Raw genomic sequence first — 24,337 nt, 5'->3', positions numbered from 1 at the left:
GCCAGTCACATTTTCAGTCCCAGGAAAAAAACAATGCTAAACCACTTCCAAAAATGTTATCAAGGAAACTGGAGGGACTAATTGCAGTCAGTAAATACTGAGTTGAAGGCACTCCCCTGCCCCCCCAAAAAGTAGTGTCAGGTGCTGAATCTAAATACTGGTCATAATTAGGCAATATTTTTTTAGTCCGCACTCTTTCAATGTGTCCCTTTTCCAGGTTCTTGTAGTCTTATGGCCTTTTCCAGTCTCTTTCTGATTGCTACGGGTTATAAGTTTAGGTCCTAAAATGGGGCAATCCAAATTTCTGCTAAAATTTCATTACAGTAAATCTGTAGCCTTTTTGCTACAGCATAACTGTTTTCATGCACTTCCACCTTAGATCTCTCAAGGCCAGATAGATGATGGTGCTAGCTAGTTCATGAGAAAACATGCACCTTTTTCAGTTCCTGTAAACGGGGCAAGGGTTGGGGAAAATATGTTCATAAAGGTCAGTAGTTCTGGTAGGCTTGAAGCAATTTGCTCCAGGTTTGTCCAACTAAGTAGTCCTTTGTTATTTCAAATAAGATGTTCCTTTCCATCATAGCCATCTAAGGCAGGGCTTTTCAACCAGTGGTACGGGTACCACCTGTGGTACATTGGCACCTGGAAGGTGGTACACGACCACCCTAGAAAAGTGGTAGTGGGGGAGGGGAATGAACTGAACCGGTGGCAGCACCGCACAAGCCTGAGTGAGAGATGGCTGGAGCTGCAGGGCTATCAGGGCTCAGCGGAAGCGCCAGGATCAGTGCCTCTTTCCAGCTGATCGGTGCTTCGGGGCTGTCAGGGCTCAGTGGAAGCACCAGGATCAGCGCCAGACTCCAGCTGGAGCTCGGCGCTGATCCTGACGTTTCTGCTAAGCCCAGAAGAAGCGCCAATCAGCTGGAATGTTGCAGCATCTCCAGAGTCCTGTGATTTACATTCAGATGCTTGGCAATTGATTCATATTTATGACAGTCACAGTGTCCCAGGGTCATGTGAAGTGACCAAACCTGAAACGCCAATCAGCTGGAATGTTTCAGCATCTCCAGGGTCCTGTGATTTACATTCAGATGCTTGGCAACTGATTCATATTTATGACGGTCACAGTGTTCCAGGGTCATGTGAAGTGACCAAACCTGCTGCAACCACCTAGCAGATGGGGGGAATAAAAACCAAACACCCCCCAACCCACCCCCGCTGCCAATCCTCAACAGAAATGCTCACAACAATGAAAACTTTGGACCAGAGGAAGAGCAGGCAGATGTCTTGCTCGGTTGTGGCTTGGGGGGCACTTTTTCAGTGCTATTGTAACTTCTAAGCGTCACTAAGCGAACTGTTGTAAGTCAAGGACTACCTGTACTTTATCACTTTTTTCATTTTTGTTTTTTTTGGTCATCAAGTTTTTGATACCTTGCTAGGCGACTGGTGGTACCCGGATGTTGCCATATCCTAAAAATGGTACAATGGGTGAAAAGGTTGAAAAGCCCTGCTCTAGAGTTCTTCAAGCTGACAAAGGATCAATGGAATTATCCATTATTATTGTTATTTAATAATTGAAGTAGCATTCATTAAATATCACAAATGTTTGGGGGTTGATGAACAATTTGAAACTTCATGAAGAAGTTGAAGAGCTGAAAAGATTGGGGACCCTTGGGTTAGGGCATTGTGCCCTCGAACATCTGCCCCATAGATTCCTCAGCATGCCAAAGCAGATATATGGGGAAAGTGGGAAGCAAGGGGGAAGAAACAACACACACACACACACACACACACACACACACACACACACACACACACACACACACACACACACACACACTGTATTTAACAGTCAGTGGAACAACCACTTATAAACCCTAATGTTGTCTAGAAATTAACCCTTGTTGAGTTATTTTTGAGCACTAAAAGGATCAAGATTTGGGGGATGATTTTCTTGGGCAAAATTGTTCATCTAACCAGCAAAAACGTGAGGTATGTGAGAAACAAATGACACACATAGTGATGCATTTTGGCTTAGCTTTTAAATTTAATTTAAATATATTTATAATTATTCTCTATTTGTGTGTTTAATAACCTTCTCTTGTCATATTAACTTTAAGATGTCCCTGGACATCTGTGTTTTACTATAGTTCACTCATCCACAACAATCTTCATAATTACGAAATCACAGGAGTTGCAAATCCTACTAACTAGTTCATAAGTGAGCCACAACATACAAGTTCATGAGCGAGCCACACTTTGGCTTACTTATGAACTAGCGATAAGAAACCTGAGGCTAAATGGGCGCTTCGATCAACCTCACGGCGGGATCGCTTGGTCGTCTCACTAAATGTCACCATCTGCCAGACACCTGCAAGGAGCCCCGCAAGTGCAGGACGGCGCAGGCAAAGTGAAGCCGGTTTCAAGCTTGCGCATGCGCGAGAGCGTTAGTCCCCGCCAGGCAAAACAAGCGTAGGGCAAACCGGGGCCGGAGGAGGAGATTGGAGGTACGGTGGCCTGGTTGGTTCGCACCGCGCCTGCGCGTTGCGGTGTTTGTGCATTCTGGCTGCGCGGCGGCGGCGGCGGCTCCGGGGGAGGGGGGGGAAGATGGCAGCGTCCTCGTTGGAGCAGAAGCTGTCCCGCTTGGAGGCCAAGCTGAAACAGGAGAACAGGGAAGCCCGCCGGCGCATCGACCTCAACCTGGAGATCAGTCCTGCCCGGGCTCGGCCTAGTAAGGGAGGGGAAGGGGGCCCTGTCTGGCTATCGCAGGCCCAGCTTGGAAGGAGCTCGGAAACCGACGGGTTGGGGGAAGGGAGATGCCGCCAAGGGGGCGGGAGGGACGCGGCAGAGGGGAAGGAGCTGAAGTCAAGGCCTGTTTTCTTGAGCGTTGAGGAAGGAAGCTAGGGAAGGGGAAGCCCAGGAACTGCGTCTCGAGTTGGGAAGAAAAATAAGGAAAAGAGTGGGAAGGAGGAGTTTGTAGAAAGAGATGTGTACAATGAGTGGAAGTCCCTAAAATGGCATGGCCTGGATTAGGAGGTTCCCTGAAGCCCTGTGTCAAAGGTGTTCACAGTTAACCCTAACTACGAGGTAAAGGTAAAGAAGTGACTGACAGGGGTGTCTACATGGACACACCCAATTTTTTTAGTGGATGTTGCACAACATATTTGCAATAAACTAGGTAAGGGGCTGGATTCATAGAACACATTCTGGTGGTTTAATGGTTGTCTAATTTATAGTTAGTGAACACCTGAATATGGGCTATGTTCACATCTGTGAAACATCAGTTGGGGCAAAGGAAGAATCTAGAGATGTGCAGATGAATGGATTATTTTAAAAAATGGACTTTGAAAGGATCACACTAATGGTCTTTTGATGTAGAGTGGAGAGGAATGAAAGCATTGGACTGAGAATGCTTTTAAAGCTCAATTGTGTGCTTAAAATTATTTAGAGTCTCTCTGCAAGATTAGTGCCTGTGTATGTCTGAAAACAGTGAGGTCCAAGTTCCAGGCTAAATATAGGATGTTTCCTATATTCTGCTTACAAGTTTTTGACTTGGTTCTCAATTAAAGCATTAGCTCTTATACTGCATACTCACAACATTCAAATCTTGGATATTTTTTAAAATTTTCATGTTGGTTTGGTTCTGAATTGAAATGGTGATTCATTGCATTGTGTTAACTCAGAAAATGGATGAGTTTGTTAAGTAGGATAAACATTTTGTTTGAATCCAGACATTAATCAGATTAAGTATAATATCTAGGGATTGTTCTTTTAAGTTAAAATTAAAAGCTTGTTTCATCTACATTTAGATTTATATGTGTTTTTATTCATTGCCAATAGCTGGGCATTCTCCATTTCTTTTTGAGCATACTGTTATTTCTTTTCCTAATTCTTTGTGGACAATGCTGTTAAATATAATATCCACACACCTGCTAATGATAGAACTGACTCAGAATATTAGAAGAATTATACTCAGTTACATACTGTTCTACATCATTTTTCTTTTCAAGTGTCTCACCAGCCAGCCCAGATGCCTATAGAAAAGCCTATAGACCCTAAATTGCTTTTCTACTTTTTCTCATGTTGCATACATTTAAACATGTCCATCGTGTTCTATTTGTTTCTGACTTGAAAAACTTCAGATCTTATAAAATGTCCCCATATGGGTTTGTTGCAAACCCCTTCTCTGTTTGAAGTGGGTCAAAATGTCTTAACAATGGCAGATCATACAATGCCAGTTTCAGTTTTGAGGCTCATTTGAGGTAAACCCCGCTAAAATAATCTGTTCAGAGAGCAAAGGTGGTGAAACTGTGATTCATCCAAAGTAGGTAAACCAGAATCTCAGATCTTTCTTCATTAGCCATACTAGTTGAAGATCCAAGAGAAAGGAACCTTGAAACATTCTTGTATGGAAGAATATTATGTTCACACAGTTTACTGTGCAGATAATATCTATATATGTGATTGCCATACGGATGGTAGTTCCATGAAATATATATCCGTGGCTATCTCTCATACCTATGCAAATTCCATAGGAATCTTGAAATAGGAATTTTCCTCTTGGATATCAATTTTAGATCCATATTGACCTAATGCTTAGTTTATTCCTGTTTAGGTTTGCTTGTGACATTCTAGAATCGTGTGTTGTTATCATTCGTGATAGGTTGTGTTGATAGGTGTCTTCAACAATGCCTTAATATTTCCAAAATCTGAACAGAGTAACTTTAATGCCTCCTTCTTTACTGTGATTTTTATTGTAACTTATTTTAATATAATATAACATAGCTAATGGTATTATGAATAGTTCGATCTCCTACTAGGCTAAAAGATTAGGTGATCTTCCTCCTTGCCCATTGCAGCACTAGTATTTAGCAATTTTCCCTGGATGGGGCTGCAGAATCACTCCTGATCAGCTGGAGGTCTGTGGGTTATTATTGGAATGATGGCAATTATACAAAAAAGGATGGCACAAACTTTTGACTTGGGTTCGGGGGCATAAGGATGGGTGTAAGGAATTATTGGAATTATGACTATATAAAAAAGGATAGCGCAAACTTTTGACTTGGGTTGGAGAGCTTAAGGGTGGGTGTAAGGAATTATTATTGGAATGATGACAATTATACAAAAAAGGATGGCACAAACTTGACTTGGGTTGGGGGGCTTAAGGGTGGGTGTAAAGAATTATTGGAATGATGACAATTATACAAAAAAGGATGGCGCAAACTTTTGATTTGGGTTGGGGGGCATAAGGATGGGTGAGGTCAGCAGCTCAGATATTTCTTATTTTCGACAAGGGACTTCAAAAAAATAACACTGAAAAGTGACAATTTCTGAACAAAATTCCAGTGGCCCAGTCTCTGGGTGCAGAGGAGAACATATGGATCATCCAACCTTGTAATAGTTAATTCACTGAAAACCTAGAGTGGAAGAAGCCTTGTAAAATATAAGCAATAATAGGTGTACCTAGGTTTTCTGAAATATTATAAGACAAGAAGTATCTTAAACAGCTTTATTCATTTATTTGTTAGACTGAATTACTTCCATAAGGTCACACTGACTTATACAGAGATTTTATTTCATTTTACCCCCACAAACCTGTGAGGGAATTATTTATGAGAGTATGACTGGCTGAAAGTTGCCCAATGAATTTCTATGATTAAAAGTGGCCTGGGTTTCTTTGGCCCTACTCCAATATCTTTCAAAGTGGGAACACAGTTTATTGAGAAATAATATTTATGAGGTATTTCGTATTAAAGATATTAACTAGAACAGTGTATGCATTTCTGCCACATCTTTTTTCGGTATCATATGACATCTATTTCACCTGCACTGAAGCACATTTTCAATTTGAGTCTGAGGTAATTAATTGCCCTAATAACTACAGATAGAGAAATACAAACATCCTAGTCTGAAATTTCTTTGGAGTAATGGTTCTCAGTATGTAGAATAAACTGAGTTCGTTGGGTGTTTTTTCATCTTCTGTTTTTAGTTCTGTCAGACTTTTTTTGTTTAGATCTGCAAAAGCAAAATGAAGCCATTATTTGATGAATTTCGCTTGATTCTTTAGTTTTCAATAGAGAATGCTTGGATTCTGAATTTTGTTTCTTGTTAGTTGTCAGTCACACACTGTATTTGTAAATGTGGATGATATTGCTACTCCTTTTAGAATCTGATAATAAATTGCTGATAATAGTTTTGTAGTAAATGATAATTTCTGGAATTGAAAGGAACTTTAAAAACAGAGGAAAAAATATTCTATCCATATACAATGTTAGGGTTTACCTGAAACTGAACTAAATAAAATTACTGCTGGCAGTTCAGGATTATATAACAACACTAATAAACAGTGAATCTAACCCTTGGATAGTGATCAAGTCAACTGAGGTCCAAAATAACTGGAAAGCCCTTGTCAACGTCAGACCCAAACTGTTACTAGACTGCAATTATTGTAATGCCCTGCCATAATGTTTACAGCTTGAGATAATAGTGATTGAATCCAATATCAGGAAGTCTAAAGTTGGGAGTGACTGTGTCAGGTGATCCAATTCAGATAATCCAGTTCAGTGAAAGACTAGTTTATATTCCTGATATTTTATAGTTCTGTCAGTGTTCCTGTATAAATAACTTCCAGCGATAATAAGACATTCTTGCAATCTGTGGATCTCTAATTTTAAACACTGGTTAGTGTTTAAAGACTTGCTTAGTAACCCTTAGTGAGCTGTCCATGTTTCAGTAGACAAACATAAATGTATCTCAATGTTGATGTATGATTTATCTGTAGTAGTGAAGCAGAATTCCAGTATTTTCTGTATCTAATGCTCTTAAATGTTTATTGTAATTCTGAATTACTTTCATCAAAGCCAAAGTGTTGTTTAATATAATTTTATATTTATCTTTGTATGCAGTATGATTTTCGGGTGAGGGGAATAATGAAAAATAGAATCAAATATATTATTATTGTCGGAGCACTTGTATGTAGTAGCTGATTTTGATTGCTAAAAATAGAGTGGTGGATATAGGCTACACAAAAATGGATGGACACACAAGGTTTAGAAATGGACAATAATTAAGCCTTTGAAACGTCAAGATTTGTATTAAGTATGAATTGAAAATAAATTTTAACTGTTTTTGCTTTCAGATAAGATGATTTAAATGACTTTTCTGGTATGTCTGTGAATACATTTTATGTTAGAAAAATGAATAGAATAGAATAGAATAGAATAGAATAGAATAGAATAGAATAGAATAGAATAGAATAGAATCTTGGAGGTCTTCTAGTTCAGCCCCCCTGCTCAAGCAGGCGAACCTATACCATTTCAGACAAGTGACTGTCTAGCCTTTTCTTAAAAATCTCCGGTAATGGAGTGCCCACGATTTCTGAAGGCAAGCTGTTTCATTGGTTAATTGTCCTCACTGTCAGGAAGTGTCTCCTTAATTCCAGATTGCTTCTCTTTTTGATGTGTCCTCACAGCTAGATTTTCACAATAATGTATAACTTTCCTCGATATCTAGGAATTTAAAAAAAAATATCATGCTATAGTGGTACTTTAAAACATTGAAGTTAGAGTATGAAATTTAGTTAACAATCTGTAATCCTGGTAATTAACTTTGCCACTAAAAGTTAAAAGAATGGACTGATATATCAAGAGACTTTGAGTAAACAAGTAACCCAAAAGTGACACAAAAATGGTGTTTACTTAATTTATTACATAAACAAAGTAATCCTACATGTGGCATGCCAGTGTGAAAAAGTGCTTCCCTCCATGAATCAGTTGATTCAATTAAAAAATTAAGGCTGGTTGTATGAATTCTTCTGTTAACAAAGCGGATTTGCACCATTTCTATTATTATTTAGCACATGATGACAACATGACAGAAGAGAAGTAAACATATAGACACAGTTTATGTAATTGTAAGTAAAATTTCTATGGGAGTATCACAGTGGCCTCGCAACTGGGTGTCCAATTCAGCTCTCCAGGTGATCACCTCTGGCATTGCTTCATGCAGTTCTGCCTTATGTGAATCTCAGAAATCTCTCTTCGTCACACAGATAGTAAAGGAATATTATGGCACCTCAAAATAAATTTCTGAAGGTCTCCATAGAAAAAGTCATTAATACCTATCAGTCGACAAAAGTTCTGTAAGCAGAAAGGTATGATCCTAAAGAATAATAGTGACTCTTCCAAGAACTGCTGCCTTATCAAAACTGCTCCAAGAGCACAACATAGAATCATCCCTACAGTTCCTCAGAATAGTATCTGGGGATCTTCAGGGTGTTGCCTATAACAATAACAACAATAATAATAAAGTTGGAAGGGACCTTGGAGGTTATCTAGTCCAACCCCCCTGCCCAGGCAGGAAACCCTGTACCATTTCAGACAAATGGCTGTCCAGTCTCTTCTTAAACACTTCCAGTGTTGGAGCATTCATTGCTTCCGGAGGCAGGTTGTTCCACTGTAATTGTTCTAACTGTCAGGAAATTTCTCCTTAGTTCTAGGTTGCTTCTCTTGCTGGTTAGTTTCCATCCGTTGCTTCTTGTCTTGCCTTCAGCCGCTTTGGAAAATAGCTTGACTCCCTCTTCTTTGTGGCAACCCCTGAGATATTGGAACACGGCTATCATGTCCCCCCTCGTCCTTCTTTTCATTAAACTAGACATACCCAATTCCAGCAACCATTCCTTATATGTTTTAGCCTCCAGTCCCCTAATCATCTTTGTTGCTCTTCTCTGTACTCTTTCTAGAGTCTCAACTTCTTTTTTACATCATGGTAACTAAAACTGCAGTATTCCAAGTGTGGCCTTACTAAGGCATTGTAAAGTGGTAATAACACTTCACATGGTCTTGATTTTATCCCTCTGTTAAGGCAGCCTAGCACTGTGCTGACTTTTTGGGCAGCTGCAGCACACTGCTGGCTCATATTTAAGTGATTGTCCACTAGGACTCCAAGATCCCCCTCACTATTGAGCAAGGTACCAACTATACTATACCTGTGCATTTGGTTTTTCTTGCCTATATGTAGAACTTTGCTTTTTTCACCACTGAATTTGAATAGTTGAATAGTTGAATCAGTGTTATAGTAACATAATAAAAAAAACATGGAATAAAAATGGGTTTATGAGATTAGCAAAGTAAAAACCATTTCTCAGTAAGAACATTGATGCTCTTCTCATTTTTCCTAGAAAAAATATCTGGCTGATCCTGTAGATTTCTAGAGGGCTGTTCTAAGATGATTAAAAATGGGGAACTTTTCAGGCTATATGTGTATTGTTATCCCTGTCAGAAACTAATACTTAATTCCATAGCTGTTTTCTGGATGGCTTTCTATCATTGAAGAAAGCATGAATTCTGTTTTGTTATCAGAAAATGTTAAGGGATTAACAGGTCATTTGTCCACCTGCTGAAACTGAAGTGGAACATGCAACATGATAGTGATTTCAAACCTATAAATCTATAAGAGAATGATTAAAGAGCAACATTTTGAACCAGCAATGTGAGTAATCACAAACTACAGGAAGCATTTGTTGATAATTATTGTAGCTAAAGGTGATGCATATACTGTATCTAAAGAGGAGAACACTTTTTCAAGCTGGCATATCATTGTTCGATTCATGCTTATGAAATATATGAAACAAAAACAAAACGTTAGTGTTATTTGTAGATCACTCGGTCTTCCTTTATATAGCAGTAAGACCATGATAAATCCAGGTAATATTTTGAAGAAAAGAGGTGCAAAAATTCAGAAAATCCAGACGAGAATAAGTTTTTTTTTTTCATATCATAGTGAAACAGTAGAATATGTTGTTGATGAAGTTCTAAAAAATAGGTTCTGTCTAGGAAGGATAGAAGAAAGACCATTAAAGGGATCTTACTGTGTAGGGAGCTGAAATATACAGAGCTTAATGGAACTGCTCATAAATACAGCAAAGAAATTGATTCTTCACGTGTTTGATTAAATTGTAGAGCAGATTTTCCACTTGTTTGATACATCTCATTTTCATCTTTCTGTCCCCTTCGTTGATTTTTTTCCCTACCTGAATTTCTTGAATTCCTTGTCCTGAAATTGATTTGAACATGAATTATTTTCATTTTGATGATTTGACTGTTTCTGTTGTGATTTATCGTGTTTTTTTCTTCCTTTTCCCAATCCAGTTATTGTGATCACTCTAAGCCCTGCTCCCGCTCCATCCCAACGTGCAGGTACCAGAACTTTTTATCATCGCAGCTTGGATTTCTTGCATCATTTATCTAATGCTTCTTTCAACTGCATAGAATTGCCATTTTTTTCTGCTTCTGTTCCAAATGCGTGTCTGACCCTGCTTCTTTCCCACTGTAGTGTTTTCCTTTACTACCTTTTATCTAGCCCTAACTTATCCTGACTGGCTAGACAAAGTGATGCATCAAGCCATGCATGAAAACGTGTTTGATTGTCCACAGCTGCATTTAGTTGCTTAGCACCTTCCTTTACTGATTATGTCAAAGCAATTTATGAAAACGGGTAATATTTAAATTATGTGTATTTTGGACCATGTCTTACCAATCTCCTTTCCTAATCCGTGCCAAATGCCTCTGATGGGAAACAGCAGAAATATAGATAACAATGTATATTAATATTTGGGGTAGAAAAAGCCACTACCCATAGGAAAACTAAGACTTTTCTAGTGTAAGTGCAGTTGTCTCAGAGGTAGAACCTAGTAGCAAACTGTCAGTGCTGTTGAGTGTGCTTAAGGGCAGAAAATCAAGGTTGTATGTTTAATTAGTCACAACGCCAGCCAAGACTTAAAATCGGAGCAGAGTACGTCAAACTCAGAACTTGGCAGAATATAAATTGCTTTAAGATTTCTAGGACAAGTTGAAGAACTCTAAACTGAACAGTAGGAGCATCTATAACAATATGTGAAGGAGTTATGTTTTTGGTATAGCTATTTGCATTACCTTTGAAGGACTGTCTTCCTCATAACCTGTGGCAGCAACTACAAATAGTTGCCCAGATTGATTCCTGTCCAAATATTCATTGATCCCAAACATATTTCTGTGAGAGACCAAGTATTTTGAGATCACTCTTTGGACCTGACTTCCCCGGTCTGTTGCTGAATTCTGACTGAATTCAGGTGTCAGACTAAGAATTCTGGGATTTGCAATCTAATACATCTGGATAAAGATAGAAGTTGTGATGGACATGTTAAGTAGAACTGATCCTCACTTAATAAAAACACCTTTAGAAATTAGACATGTAATGCTACCTGTACAAACTATATTTCAGGATTTCAAAAGATGAAATTGAAACTATTTTACTGGCAAACAACTCTTTAATAGAGTTAATGAAATTGAAGGTTTCATGCCATACTTGCATAACTACAGGAGAAATTAGTAGTTGTTCTGAAGCAGAAATTAAAATCCAGTTTTTTATTCATAGGGTTTCCGTGGTTTTGTATGGTGGTAGAATGTATTACAGAAAGAACTGCCCTTATTTGTTTTGCTTTCAGATTGACATTGTACTTTTAATAATATTAAAAATACAGTGATGATAACTTTTATTGAAAGATCTGAGTTTACTTCTTCCTGCATGCCCTCGTGTCTAAAGGGCATACTTTGGGGTGGGGGCAACTACATTGTAAATGTTCAGCTATTCATCTTGGATTCAACTTGTCTTGTCAAATATTCTCTTTGGTATATGTAAAAGAACCTCTTCATTCAAACTGTCAATTGTGAATTAATTATTGTGATTTTTTTTCCTACCTGAGGGATAGCAGTCTTGCGGTGTTGAAAATGCCGAAAAAGACCAGCATGCTTTGTCTTGGGAAAGCTTGCTTACTAATGCTTTGAAGTCCCTCAGGATGTGAATGTGTTTAAATAGATTATCATCCAGGCCTTCTCAATCTTGGCTTTTGCTAGCTCTTAACTTATGCTTTTTTTGCTTTGCCAGCTGTTCTTTGCAGATATAATCCAACAAAATTTATTATCTTTTTATTATGAAATAGATACTATATTAACTATTTTTCTGTAGGAGTATATTTTTTTTAAAAAAAGGTATTAATATGGAAGAAGGGGGGGAAAGAAAGATAATATTTCTTAAATATAATGCAAAGTTAGCCTTACATATTGATGTCATAGGTATAATTAAATTTGTAATATTTAAATAATATTACTTAATAATAGAAAAATGGGAGCATATAAATTAATTTGCATAGTTCAAATTTCTTAGTTCGGATCAGTTTACAAACCCGGATTCCTAGTTGTAAAATTCTTGAGCAAATGTAGAAAGAAGTTCTAGAGTTCTCTACACCATTGAAAGAGAATAAGTAGCCTTCAAACTTTGTAATTTCAACTTTGCTTCATTACAAAAAAAAGTCATACTCATTTCTTTTATCATCCTTTTTATTTCCAAGCCATTGATATATATGTGAGCACTTTGTGAAATGCATCTTTTAATCCATCTCCAACAATTAGTTGAATCCATCAGATTCTTCCTAAGTATACAAGTTCACTCTCCATAAAATATGGTTTTGTTGAATTGTGTTTTTAAATCTATAGAAATGAGATATGAATGTATGTTCATGAATCAACCACTTTTGACACTTGATTGGCTAAGAGATATTGTAGTTATCTAAAATAGGTAGATGTACTCAGGCAGTTAAGTTCTGCCTAAGCCTAATTGTACTGGTTGAGCATCTTGTAACACGATAGGTTCTTATAACTTGAAGCTTCATCCCAAGTCCTTGTTTGTTTCAGGTTTTGAACTCATTTTATTTTAATCATTTATTATTTTATTTATGGAAATACTTCATTTCCATTTTTCCCTAAATGTGAGTGGGTGGAGAGAATTCAATTTTTTAAAAAACTGTTGTGATTGTAGAAAAATGTTGAAAATGCAATATGCTGTTTGATACCCCCAGAATAAAAGCAAAGCATATATGTCAGTGAATTAGTTTCCAAGCAGATTGGTAGAGAAGGAAATCTTGCTGATACCACTAGGTGGATTGGCAGAATCACATTCATTTTATCTCAACAAGGATTATCATTTATAGGAAATCATACTTAAAATAGCATATTTCTAAAAATCAGCCTTTCTTAATAGAGGATTGAATGAAGCAAACAGTGTATTTCTTATTTATAAAGGTATTAGCTCTTTGAGACTTGATTGGATTACTTCTGCTTTGGATAAATAAATCTTAATGAAACGGGTACAAGAGAACATTTTTTGGCCCCTTTTATTATACCGTTCTATCCCTCCTTGTATAGAAATTCATTTGGGGCAAATTGGGCCAATTATGAAAGTTAAACAGGATTACACCTAGTTAGCACTTGGATGGAAGATCATTGGGAAATGGCAGTAGGCTAGACTGGAAAGTTGAAAGGATCTGACCACTGCACTTTATTGCCGAGGAAATTATATTGTGAGAAATCTGTAGTATCACCAAGAGCTGAGCTTGATTCAAAGGAAGTTTTAAGTTATTTATGCAGAATATTGTTGCTTGAATCCCAAAGGAATTAACGTGTACAGTAATGAATAGCAGTTTTTTGTGGATTAAAAAAAATGTGTGTTTTCTCTATTTCTGATAAACTTATCAGTTGATGTTAGAAAATTTTTCTCAGTAATCATTCTTTTAAATACTGGTTCTTAAAATTGACAGTCCAAAATAAGATCTTGGGTCCCAGCTGTTCTGGTGGTGCCGCCAATGCTGCGCGTTGGTAACAAAATACAGATAGTTCTTAACTTACGACCACAACTGGGATCGGTAAATTAATTGTTAAACAGTGTGGTTGTTAAGTGAAGTGCCATGTGACTGCATCCAAGTGTACGATCTTTTTTTGCCATGCTTGTTAAGCAAATCACCATGCTTGCTAAGTGAGATACCACTTATAATTGCTTAACAGTTTGTGACTTTCTCTGCTGGCTTCTCCATTGACTTTGCTTGTTGGAAGCCGGTGATCATCTGATTCCGGGCCATTGCAACTGTTGTAAATGCCCCCTGGATTAGGATCAAGTGACCACAGAGATGCTGTGATGATCGTAAATGTGAGGACTGATTGTAAGTCAGTGCCGTTGTAACTTCAAACAGTCGCTAAGTGAATGCTTGTAAGTTAAGGATCACCTGTATGGATTTTAGTTATGTGCAGACAACCGTAACATTCTGACCTAGAGTTCTTATTCTTTGAACTACAAAACAATACATGGTATTAAAAGATTTAATATTCATACATCTTTTTTATCTGTGACTACTTTAATTTATTATATCAAATAGCAGTTGCTGATTGTAAATTGCATTCCATACATGCATTCCCAAAAAAGAATAGGAAAACCGAATTGTTTGAATTTGTGGTATTAGTGTAAAGTAAGGAAGGCTACTTTTTGCTTAGCAAAATTGCTTTTTAGAAATCTAAACAAGTATAAATAGGAGAATGTTTTGTTAGAACTCTGTCTCTAATGTTCTTCAGAAAGATCATACATATAGTCGTTGACTTATGACCACAGTTGGGACAGAACCTCTGTTGCTAAGTGATGTGAGTTGTGCTGATTTTAAAAGATTTTTGCCATGGTTGTTAAATGAATGTGGTTGTGAAGCAAATCCAGCTTCTCCCATTGACTTTGCTTGTTGGAAATCCCCAAGGAAGGTAAAAAATGTCATGAAATGTGACCCCCATGAAATTGCTGTTGTCTTAAGTATTTACTAGTTGGCAAGCACCCAAACTTATAATAATAATAATAATAATAATAATAATAATAATAATAATAATAATAATAATAATAGTAATAATCCCCCAGTGAGGCACTACCTTGACGTGGTTGTGGGGCTTGTGTACTCTGAGGAAGATGAGAGCTATGCCAGAGGTTCAACCATACTGGACAGGTCTCATCAGAGGAGTCAGACAAAGAGTGTCTCTCCCATAAAAAATATGGTGAGACGTAAATTACAGAATGCCATACCGGCTTGGATGTCGCCCGGGTTAACAAGGTCCGCGCTAGATATTGGAGTTCCTGGATATCTGGTGAAAAATGGGTTACAGGACTCAGGACTGTTGGCTGAGCAACCAGGGCCAGCAGCTGCAGAACTACTGGAAGAAAAGGTGTTTACCCGTCGCAGATACACAGTGATGGAAAACAAAGAAATAATGATCTGTTACTACAGATCAAGTCCAACAAGAAGAGGATATCTAAAACGAATGCACCAGTTCTGGAAAGAACAACATCCAGAATCAGAAATAACAGAACAGAGACCAGCAGATCAATGCCGATTTATAATACGAAATAAAGTATTCACAGAAACAGAATTGGACGAACTGCAAAGGTTTACCCAGGGCAAAGAAATCAAAGCCTTACCAGAAGTAATTCAGAATGTAGAGGCAAACCAGGGGGAGTTGGTAGTGAAGGAATCCAGCAGAGATATACAACTGTTCTCATTTGGAAACCAGGCACCTCTACCTCAGAAAGAACAAAACCCTCTAATTAAAGAAATAAAAGAATTGAAACAGAGAATAACTGAGCATCTAGAATAGCATAAAAACAACAGAATAAGGCTGCCTGCATTGAAATTTGTTCCAAAGAAACAGCTAGCATTAAAAGATGCAAATACTGCAATATCAAGTATAAGCACCAATTCACTGCAAGAAACAAACCAACTAATGTACAGCACAGCTGCAGTTATAACTGAATACCTGGGATGCAAAATCAACAAAGAAGAAAAACAAACAAATAGTGCACCAGAAAAATGAAAGCTTAGACTAGAAAATAAGATCAGCAAGTTAAGATCACATGCAAGCAAGCTAGAACAGATGAAAGAAAAGAAGCTGAAGAACAAGAAGACCAAAGAATACCTAATCAAGAAATACCACTTAGAAACAAGAAAAAGATTAGAGGTGAATACATCAAAAGAGTGAAGAAGATCTTAAAATCCAAACTCAATGGAGGAAATACCATAAAGGCAATCAACACCTGGGCAATCCCAGTCATTAGGTACACAGCTGGAATAGTGGACTGGACTCAAGCAGAACTAAAAGCAATGGATAGGCAGACCAGAAAAATAATGACAATGAATCATGCCCTTCATCCACGCAGTGACATTGATAGACTTTATCTACCAAGGCAAATAGGTGGGCGTGGAATGCTACAAGTACATCAGATGGTTGAAGAAGAAAAAATGGCTTTGGAAGAATATCTGAAGAACAATGATGAAGATGCACTGAAATTAGTATATCAGGAAGGCTTACTAACTACTGGAGAGACCAAACTGGCCTACAAGAAAGACCAAATGAAGAACAGAATAGAGGCATGGGAAGACAAAGCACTACATGGCCAATACATGAAAAAAATAGCTGGGAAAGCAGATAATAATAAAACCTGGCAATGGCTAAGAGCAGGAAAATTGAAGAAAGAGACCGAGGGACTAATTCTGGCTGCACAAGACCAAGCCTTAAGGACAAATGCATACAAAGTCAAAATTGAGAAGACAGCAACAGACAGTAAGTGCCGCCTATGCAAAGAAGCTGAAGAAACAGTGGACCACTTGGTAAGCTGTTGCAAGAAGATTGCACAGATTGATTACAAGCAGCGGCATGACAAAGTAGCAACAATGGTGCATTGGAAGATCTGCAAAAAATATCATTTGCCTGTAAGCAAAAACTGGTGGGATCATAAAATAGAGAAAGTCATAGAAAATGATAAAATTAAACTGCTCTGGGACTTCAGAATTCAAACAGACAAGCACCTGCAACATAACACCCCAGACTTAACAATTGTCGATAAGAAAGACAAAAAAGTCTGGATAGTGGACGTGGCAGTGCCTGGAGATAGCAGAATAGAAGAGAAAGAACTGGAGAAGATAACAAAATACAAAGACCTACAAATAGAAATAGAAAGACTGTGGCAAAAGCAAGCAAGGGTAGTACCAATAGTCATAGGCTCCTTGGGTGCAATCCCAAAACAACTGGAGCACCACTTGAACACCATTGGCATTGACAAATTCGCTATTAGTCAATTGCAAAAGGCGGCCTTATTAGGAACTGCTTCCATCCTGCGACGATATCTGTAATACCATCAAACATCCACATCTGCCTATCCCAGGTCCTGGGTAAGGACTCGAGAGGTAGACAAAATGCCAAATCCAGTCTGAACATCTGGCTGACTGTGCGATGATCGATAATAGTAGTAGTAGTAGTAGTAGTAGTAAAGTTGGGAGGGACCTTGGAGGTCATCTAATCCAACCCCCTGCTCAGGCAGGAGACCCTATACCATTTAAGACAAGTGACTGTCCAGTCTCTTCTTAAACACTTCCAGTATTGGAGCATTCACTGCTTCTGGAGGCAGATTGTTCCACTAGTTAATTGTTCTAACTGTCAGGAAATTTCTCCTTAGTTCTAGGTTGCTTCTCTCCTTGATTAGTTTCCATCCGTTGCTTCTTGCTTTGCCTTCAGGTGCTTTGGAGAATAGCTTGACTCCCTCTTCTTTGTGGCAACCCCTGAGATATTGGAAGACTGCTATCATGTCCCCCCTCGTCCTTCTCTTCATTAAACTAGACATATCCAGTTCCAGCAACCGTTCCTTATGTTTTAGCTCCCAGACCTCTATAATCATCTTTGTTGCTCTTCTCTGTACTCTTTCTAGAGTCTCAACATCTTTTTTACATCGTGGTGACCAAAACTGGATGCAGTATTCCAAGTGCAGTATTCCAAGTGGTATTAATACTTCACGTGATCTTGATTCTATCCCTCTGTTAATGCAGTCCAGTACTGTGTTGGCTTTTTTGGCAGCTGCAGCAGCTGATCATGTAGACTATGGGGATGCTGTGACGGTCATAAGTAACTTATTTCAATGCTTTTGTAAATTTGAACAGTTGTTAAATGAGTGTTTGTAAGTCAAGGACTACCTGTACACCTTTTTGTCACCTGCGGTAAGTAATTTGTTCCCATCTTTTAGGACATGGGTGTCAAACTCGCCATATCACGTGGACATGTCGCAACGTATCACGACTCTTTTTGCATTGCTGGCAATGGGGTGGGCGTAGCTTTGGTATGATGAAACTGGGCCAGCAGTTTGACACCCCTGTTTTAGGAGAACAGACAGAATTTGCATTTAGGGAAGTAATAGACAGCAGGAAAAGCATTTTAGGAATTTGGGGATAGAGGTGAAGAAACAAGATGTAGTAGATGTGCAAACATTTATAAACTATTTTTTAAATTATTATTATTATTGCTCTTACAGTTTCATTATCATTCAAATATGGGGCCACTTTTCATGTTGTTGTTAGTTGCGAAGTCGTGTCCGACCCATCGCGACCCCATGGACAATGTTCCTCCAGGTCTTCCTGTCCTCTACCATCTTCTGGAGTCCATTTAATTCACACCTACTGCTTCAGTGACTCCATCCAGCCATCTCATTCTCTGTCGTCCCCTTCTTCTATTGCCCTCAATCTTTCCCAGCATTAGGCCCTTCTCCAGTGAGTCCTTCCTTCTCATTAGGTGGCCAAAGTATTTGAGTTTCAACTTCAGGATCTGGCCTTCTAAAGAGCAGTCGGGGTTGATCTCTTCTAGGACTGACCGGTTTGAACGCCTTGCAGTCCAAGGGACTCGCAGGAGTCTTCTCCAGCACCATAGTTCAAAGGCCTCAATTCTTTGGCGTTCAGCCTTTCTTATGGTCCAACTTTCACAGCCATACATTGCAACTGGGAAAACCATGGCCTGGACTATACGCACTTTTGTTGGCAGGGTGATGTCTCTGCTTTTTAGTATGCTGTCTAGATTTGCCATAGCTTTCCTCCCCAGGAGCAAGCGTCTTTTAATTTCTTGGCTGCAGTCCCCATCTGAGGTGATCTTGGAGCCCAGAAAAATAAAATCTGTCACTACCTCCATTTCTTCCCCATCTATTTGCCAGGAATTGAGAGGGCCGGATGCCATGATTTTGGTTTTCTTAATGTTGAGTTTCAAGCCAACTTTTGCACTCTCCTTCTTTACCCGCATCAAGAGGCTCTTTAGTTCCTCTTCACTTTCTGCCATTAGAGTGGTATCATCTGCATATCTTAGGTTGTTGATATTTCTCCCGGCAATCTTAATTCCAACTTTTGATTCATCTAGCCCTGCCTTTCTCATGATGTGCTCTGCATATAAGTTAAATAGGCAGGGCGACAGTATACAGCCTTGCCGGACTCCTTTTCCAATTTTGAACCAATCAGTGGTTCCGTGTTCAGTTCTCACTGTTGCTTCTTGACCCGCATATAGGTTTCTCAAGAGACAAATGAGATGGTCTGGTACTCCCATCTCTTTAAGAACTTGCCACAATTTGTTGTGATCCACACAATCAAAGGCTTTTGCATAGTCAATGAAGCAGAAGTAGATGTTTTTCTGGAACTCCCTAGCTTTCTCCATGATCCAGCGTATGTTGGCAATTTGATCTCTAGTTCCTCTGCCTCTTCGAAATCCTGCCTGTACTTCTGGTAGTTCTCGATCCACATACTGCTGGAGTCTAGCTTGTAGGATTTTAAGCATAACTTTACTAGCATGTGAAATGAGTGCAATGGTGCGATAGTTTGAACATTCTTTGGCATTGCCTTTCTTTGGAATTGGAATGTAAACTGACCTTTTCCAATCCTGTGGCCACTGTTGAGTTTTCCAAATTTGCTGGCAAATTGAGTGTAGCACTTTTACTGCATCGTCTTTTAAGATTTTGAATAGCTCAGCTGGAATACTGTCACCTCCACTAGCTTTGTTGTTGCTCAGATTTTCTAAGGCCCATTTCACTTCACATTCTAGGATGTCTGGTTCGAGGTCAATGACCATCTCATTGTGGTTATCTGGGATGTTAAGCTCATTCTTGTATAGTTCTTCTGTGTAGTTTTGCCATCTCTTCTTAATCTCTTCTGCCTCTGTTAGGTCTCTGCCATTTTGGTCCTTTATCATGCCCATCTTTGCATGAAACGTTCCCTTCATATCTCCAATTTTCTTGAAGAGATCTCTGGTCCTCCCTATTCTGTTGTTTTCTTCTATTTCTTTGCACTGTTCATTTAAGAAGGCATTCTTATCTCTTCTAGCTACTCTCTGGAATTCTGCATTCAATTGGGTGTATCTTTCTCTTTCTCCTTTGCCTTTCGCTTCCCTTCTTTCCTCAGCTATTTGCAAAGCTTCCTCAGACAGCCATTTTGCTTTCTTGCATTTCTTTTTCTTTGGGATGGTTTTAGTTGCTACCTCTTGTACAATGTTGCGAACTTCCATCCATAGTTCTTCAGGCATTCTGTCTATCAGATCCATTTCCTTAAATCTATTTGTCACCTCTACTGTATATTCATCAGGAATATGATTTAGTTCATACCTGAGTGGCCTAGTGCTTTTCCCTACTTTTTTCAATTTAAGCCTAAATTTTGCAACAAGAAGCTCATGATCTGAGCCACAGTCAGCTCCTGGTCTTGTTTTTACTGACTGTATAGAGTTTTTCCATCTTTGGCTGCAGAGCACATAGTCAATCTGATTTCTATGTTGACCGTCTGGTGATGTCCATGTGTAGAACCGTCTCTTGGGTTGTTGGAAAAGAGTGTTTGTTATGACCATCGTATTCTCTTGACAAAATTCTATTAGCCTGTGCCCTGCTTCATTTTGTACTCCAAGGCCAAACTTGCCTGTTATTCCGGTTATCTTTTGACTTCCTACCTTAGCATTCCAATCCCCATGATGATAAGGACATCATTTTTGGGTGTTAATTCTATAAGGTGCTGTAAGGCTTCATAGAACCGGTCAATTTCATCCTCTTCAGCACCAGTGGTTGGGGCATAGATTTGGACTACTGTGATATTGAATGGTTTGCCTTGGATTCGAATTGAGATCATTCTGTCATTTTGAGGATTGTATCCCAGTATTGCTTTTCCTATTCTTTTATTGACTATGAAGGCTATCCATTTCTTCTGAGGGATTCTTGCCCACAGTAGTATACCTGATAGTCATCTGAGTTAAATTCACCCATTCCTGTCCATTTTAGTTCGCTGATTCCTAAGATGTCAATGTTCATTCTTGTCATCTCTTTTTTGACTACGTCTAGCTTGCTTTGATTCATGGATCTTACATTCCAGGTTCCTATGGAGAAAAGATCTTTACAGCATCGGACTTTCCTTTCACCACCAGATATATCCACAGCTGAGCGTCCTTTCGGCTTTGGCCCAGTCGCTTCGTTCTTTCTGGCGCTACTAGTACTAGCCCTCTGCTCTTCCCCAGTAGCATATTGGACACCTTCCAACCTGAGGGGCTCATCTTCCAGTGTCATATCTTTTTTCCTTTGAGTACTGTCCATGGGGTTTTCATGGCAAAGATACTGGAGTGGTTTGCCATTTCCTTCTCCAGTGGATCACATTTTGTCAGAACTCTCTGCTATACCCTGTCCGTCTTGGGTGGCCCTGCACGGCATAGCTTATAGCTTCATTGAGTTACGCAAGCCCCTTCGCCACGACAAGGCAGTAATCCATAAAGGGGCAGTAATCCACTTTTCATACTGCACCTTTATTCAGATGCTACTTGATTTTTGTCTGCTTAGGGAGACATTTAGATCATGACACTGAATAGTTCTATAACTAATCTATAAGAGAGTCATAAGCTGCTTCCAAAATAATCGTTGATATTAACATACAGTACAACAACTATATAACTCATACAAAAGAAATTGCGAAGTAAATTCCAGGTTCAGCATTGTTCTAAGATACTGGATGCCTTATCCTTTCCATTTCTGGTTTTTTTTTTTTTTTTTTGCATTGTGATTTCTTAAAATTTTTCATTTTTTATCAAGATTTTCAATAATAAAATGGCATTAAAAAGTGTGCCACCTGAAAGCATAACTTGGGTCACAAGAGCAAATTCAGTGCAATCATGAGAGGCAGATCAATTTGCTTGAGAAATTCCATATTACACACTTCAGAGTATATTTTTCATGGAATGGCCTGGCTTTGTCTTGTTTTCTACTAGTAACCTATTTTCCCTGTAATACTTGGTGAATAATAAAATATTTCATCTTTGCAGAAACCAACAAGGAAACAGAAATAATGAATTTATATTGTCCTGATTTCCATAATTTCTTCATTTTTATCACTAAATTCATTGTTCAGCATTCCCACAAAGGACACCAGATGGTCCTTATAAAAATTATCCCATCATAGTGTCCTTGAAATGCAAATATTGAGGGAAGTAACAAGTCTCAATATGCCGAACTTCCATAATTGGCTAGAGGTGAGATTATAAATCAGTAACTTCAAATGAAATGAAGATTGAGGAATTATTTGTCTTCCTATAAATAGAGTTTGTAGGCAACATTGAAAATCCATAGATTTCTCATTCAGATTTATTTTTTTAAACTAGTCTCGACATTAATATTGATTTTTTTCCCCTTTTGGTGCATGCATGTCACACAGGATAGCTTTAATGTGATCTTATCTGGTATTTTGGAAATATCTGTTTCCATGTGACTCAAAACATTTATATTTTTCCATTGTTTTTATATTAAATTAACTTATTTAAAGTAGCTATATCCCATTATATTAATAGATATCTCTTAATTTCTGATGTTGAAATTTACCCTTTCAAATTATTTTTTCATGTGTTTTTTTTTAAAAAACAAATCTATTCAGCACAGGGATGAGGAACTGCTGTTTGTCCCCCCCCCCCAGCAAATCGGGGCAAATTACACGAATAGAAAAAGAAATCTACACATACAGAATAGGCATGCTGAGACTTAGATTCTTTGTGGTGATCAATAATCAGTGGCCTTGGGTTTCTTTGACTTGTAATGCTGCTATCCTAAGCACACTTACTTAAATGTGTATCTTATTGAATTTATGAGGATTATCTTTGGATAGATATATAGAGAATTACATTTGCAAGAAGTCTAACCCTACAGCTTTTTTATTTTACTGCCTGCTTCTCCAGTACAGGAGATGGAGAATCCACCAATGAGTTTTCTCTGTCTGCCTGCTCTTGAGACCAAGTAGCCAAACTTGACACGCCCCCTCTTGGTCTCAGCTCTTGAAGACGTATCAGGTTTGGCTCTCTCAACAGATAGCAGGTTAGAAATCCATTGGTGAATTCTCCTTTCCCTATAGTACCCTGAAAAATTGACTAAATAATAAATTTGGAATCCTCCCTTAATTTTTCCATAGCACTGGGATCAGTACTAACTCAGATCACAAGAGTTGAGGAGTGAGGGGTGGGGGGGGGGAGGCCTCTGCAGCTTTCCTTTCTTTATCTTTCCCCAGGGCTCTGGGGAAAACTTCTGAGCAGGGGCTGCTTGGAATATTCCTCATTCTTCCCCCCCTTTCCTTTGAGCTACCAGGCGAATTTCAGACTGCAGGTCTGAAATTCAGTGTGCAATTCAGGCCCTCCGGAGTCATCTCCGGCAGCCGGGAATGGTCGCGGACGCCATTTTGGTTGCCATCCAAGGCAACGAATTTAACCTCAGCCTCGTTCTTTGCCTGCCGTTCGGAAATAAGCTTACTGAGCACAATTTCAGTGCAGCGTCTAGTGCTGCCATCGCGATCGTCCCAGGCACCAGAATTTTTGCCTTTGAGGCCTGCGGAGGCCGTTCTCAGCGGAGGACAAGTTGCAGCCACCATTTTGGGGCCCCCGCCAAAGGCAAAAAGTTGCGAACGGCTTTCTTCGGCGTCCTCAGCATTCTGCCCTCCATCGGTGGCTCAATTTCCTCAGCCCTTTTAGGACTTTAATTCCCCGATTACACTGCACACCTCTGGGCACAAATAGCTAGGACAAGTCCCGGCAGCCACCATCTTGAATGCCACGTGGGAGCTTCTTTAGGCCCCACGAGGCCTACTCACAGTAGTTGGCCTGACTCAGGCCGCGTTTGAGATGTATGTTTCCTTCATCGCAAATCACTTACTGCAATACAACACAAATTGTTTAGCCGCCATTTTGAGCCTGATCCTTCCTTGCCAGGCCCTTTTTTTCAGGCCCTCTGCGCCCTTCATTGGGTCTTTTTCTGGTGCACCTTGACTGGCCACCTAAGGCCTCCGGACGGAGCCCAGAGTGGGTCCCCAACCGTGCTTTCGGCATCTGACTCAATTGCCGTGACCAAAGCCCTGATAGAAATTTTTCTGGTCAGGGGAGCAGTCTTGTTATTTGTTCCAATTTTGCTTCTGCCAACTGCTTGCCTATCAGAGCTTCACCTCAGTTTCCCGGAGACTGCTCAACCAGGATGGAGGACTCCACGATGCCTCAACCCATGAGCACTGCCTCCCCATCCTCCAGTTACGGCCGGCACAAATCCTCTGAACAGGAGGCGGCAGGCAAGCCAAAATCTAAGGCTAAGACCACTCTCAAGAAGCCTTCCAAGTTGGCAGAAAAGCAAGCCAGCCATAGGTACCAGGCTC

At 39.2% G+C, this 24,337-nt stretch overlaps 1 long non-coding RNA gene across 1 annotated transcript; it reads left to right on the top strand.

The window, feature by feature from the left end:
- Nucleotides 1–2,559: 2,559 nt before the first annotated feature.
- Nucleotides 2,560–22,904, top strand: LOC120309370. Its single transcript, XR_005557073.1, has 3 exons — nucleotides 2,560–2,728; nucleotides 10,146–10,193; nucleotides 22,884–22,904. It is a non-coding gene; the product is annotated as an uncharacterized LOC120309370 (long non-coding RNA).
- Nucleotides 22,905–24,337: the final 1,433 nt, after the last annotated feature.

This window comes from Crotalus tigris, unplaced genomic scaffold, assembly GCF_016545835.1.
Source record: "Crotalus tigris isolate CLP2741 ecotype Arizona unplaced genomic scaffold, ASM1654583v1 scf7180000018005.443694, whole genome shotgun sequence".
Classification (NCBI taxonomy): domain Eukaryota; kingdom Metazoa; phylum Chordata; class Lepidosauria; order Squamata; family Viperidae; genus Crotalus; species Crotalus tigris.
This window is presented reverse-complemented; position numbering and strand designations above follow the sequence as displayed.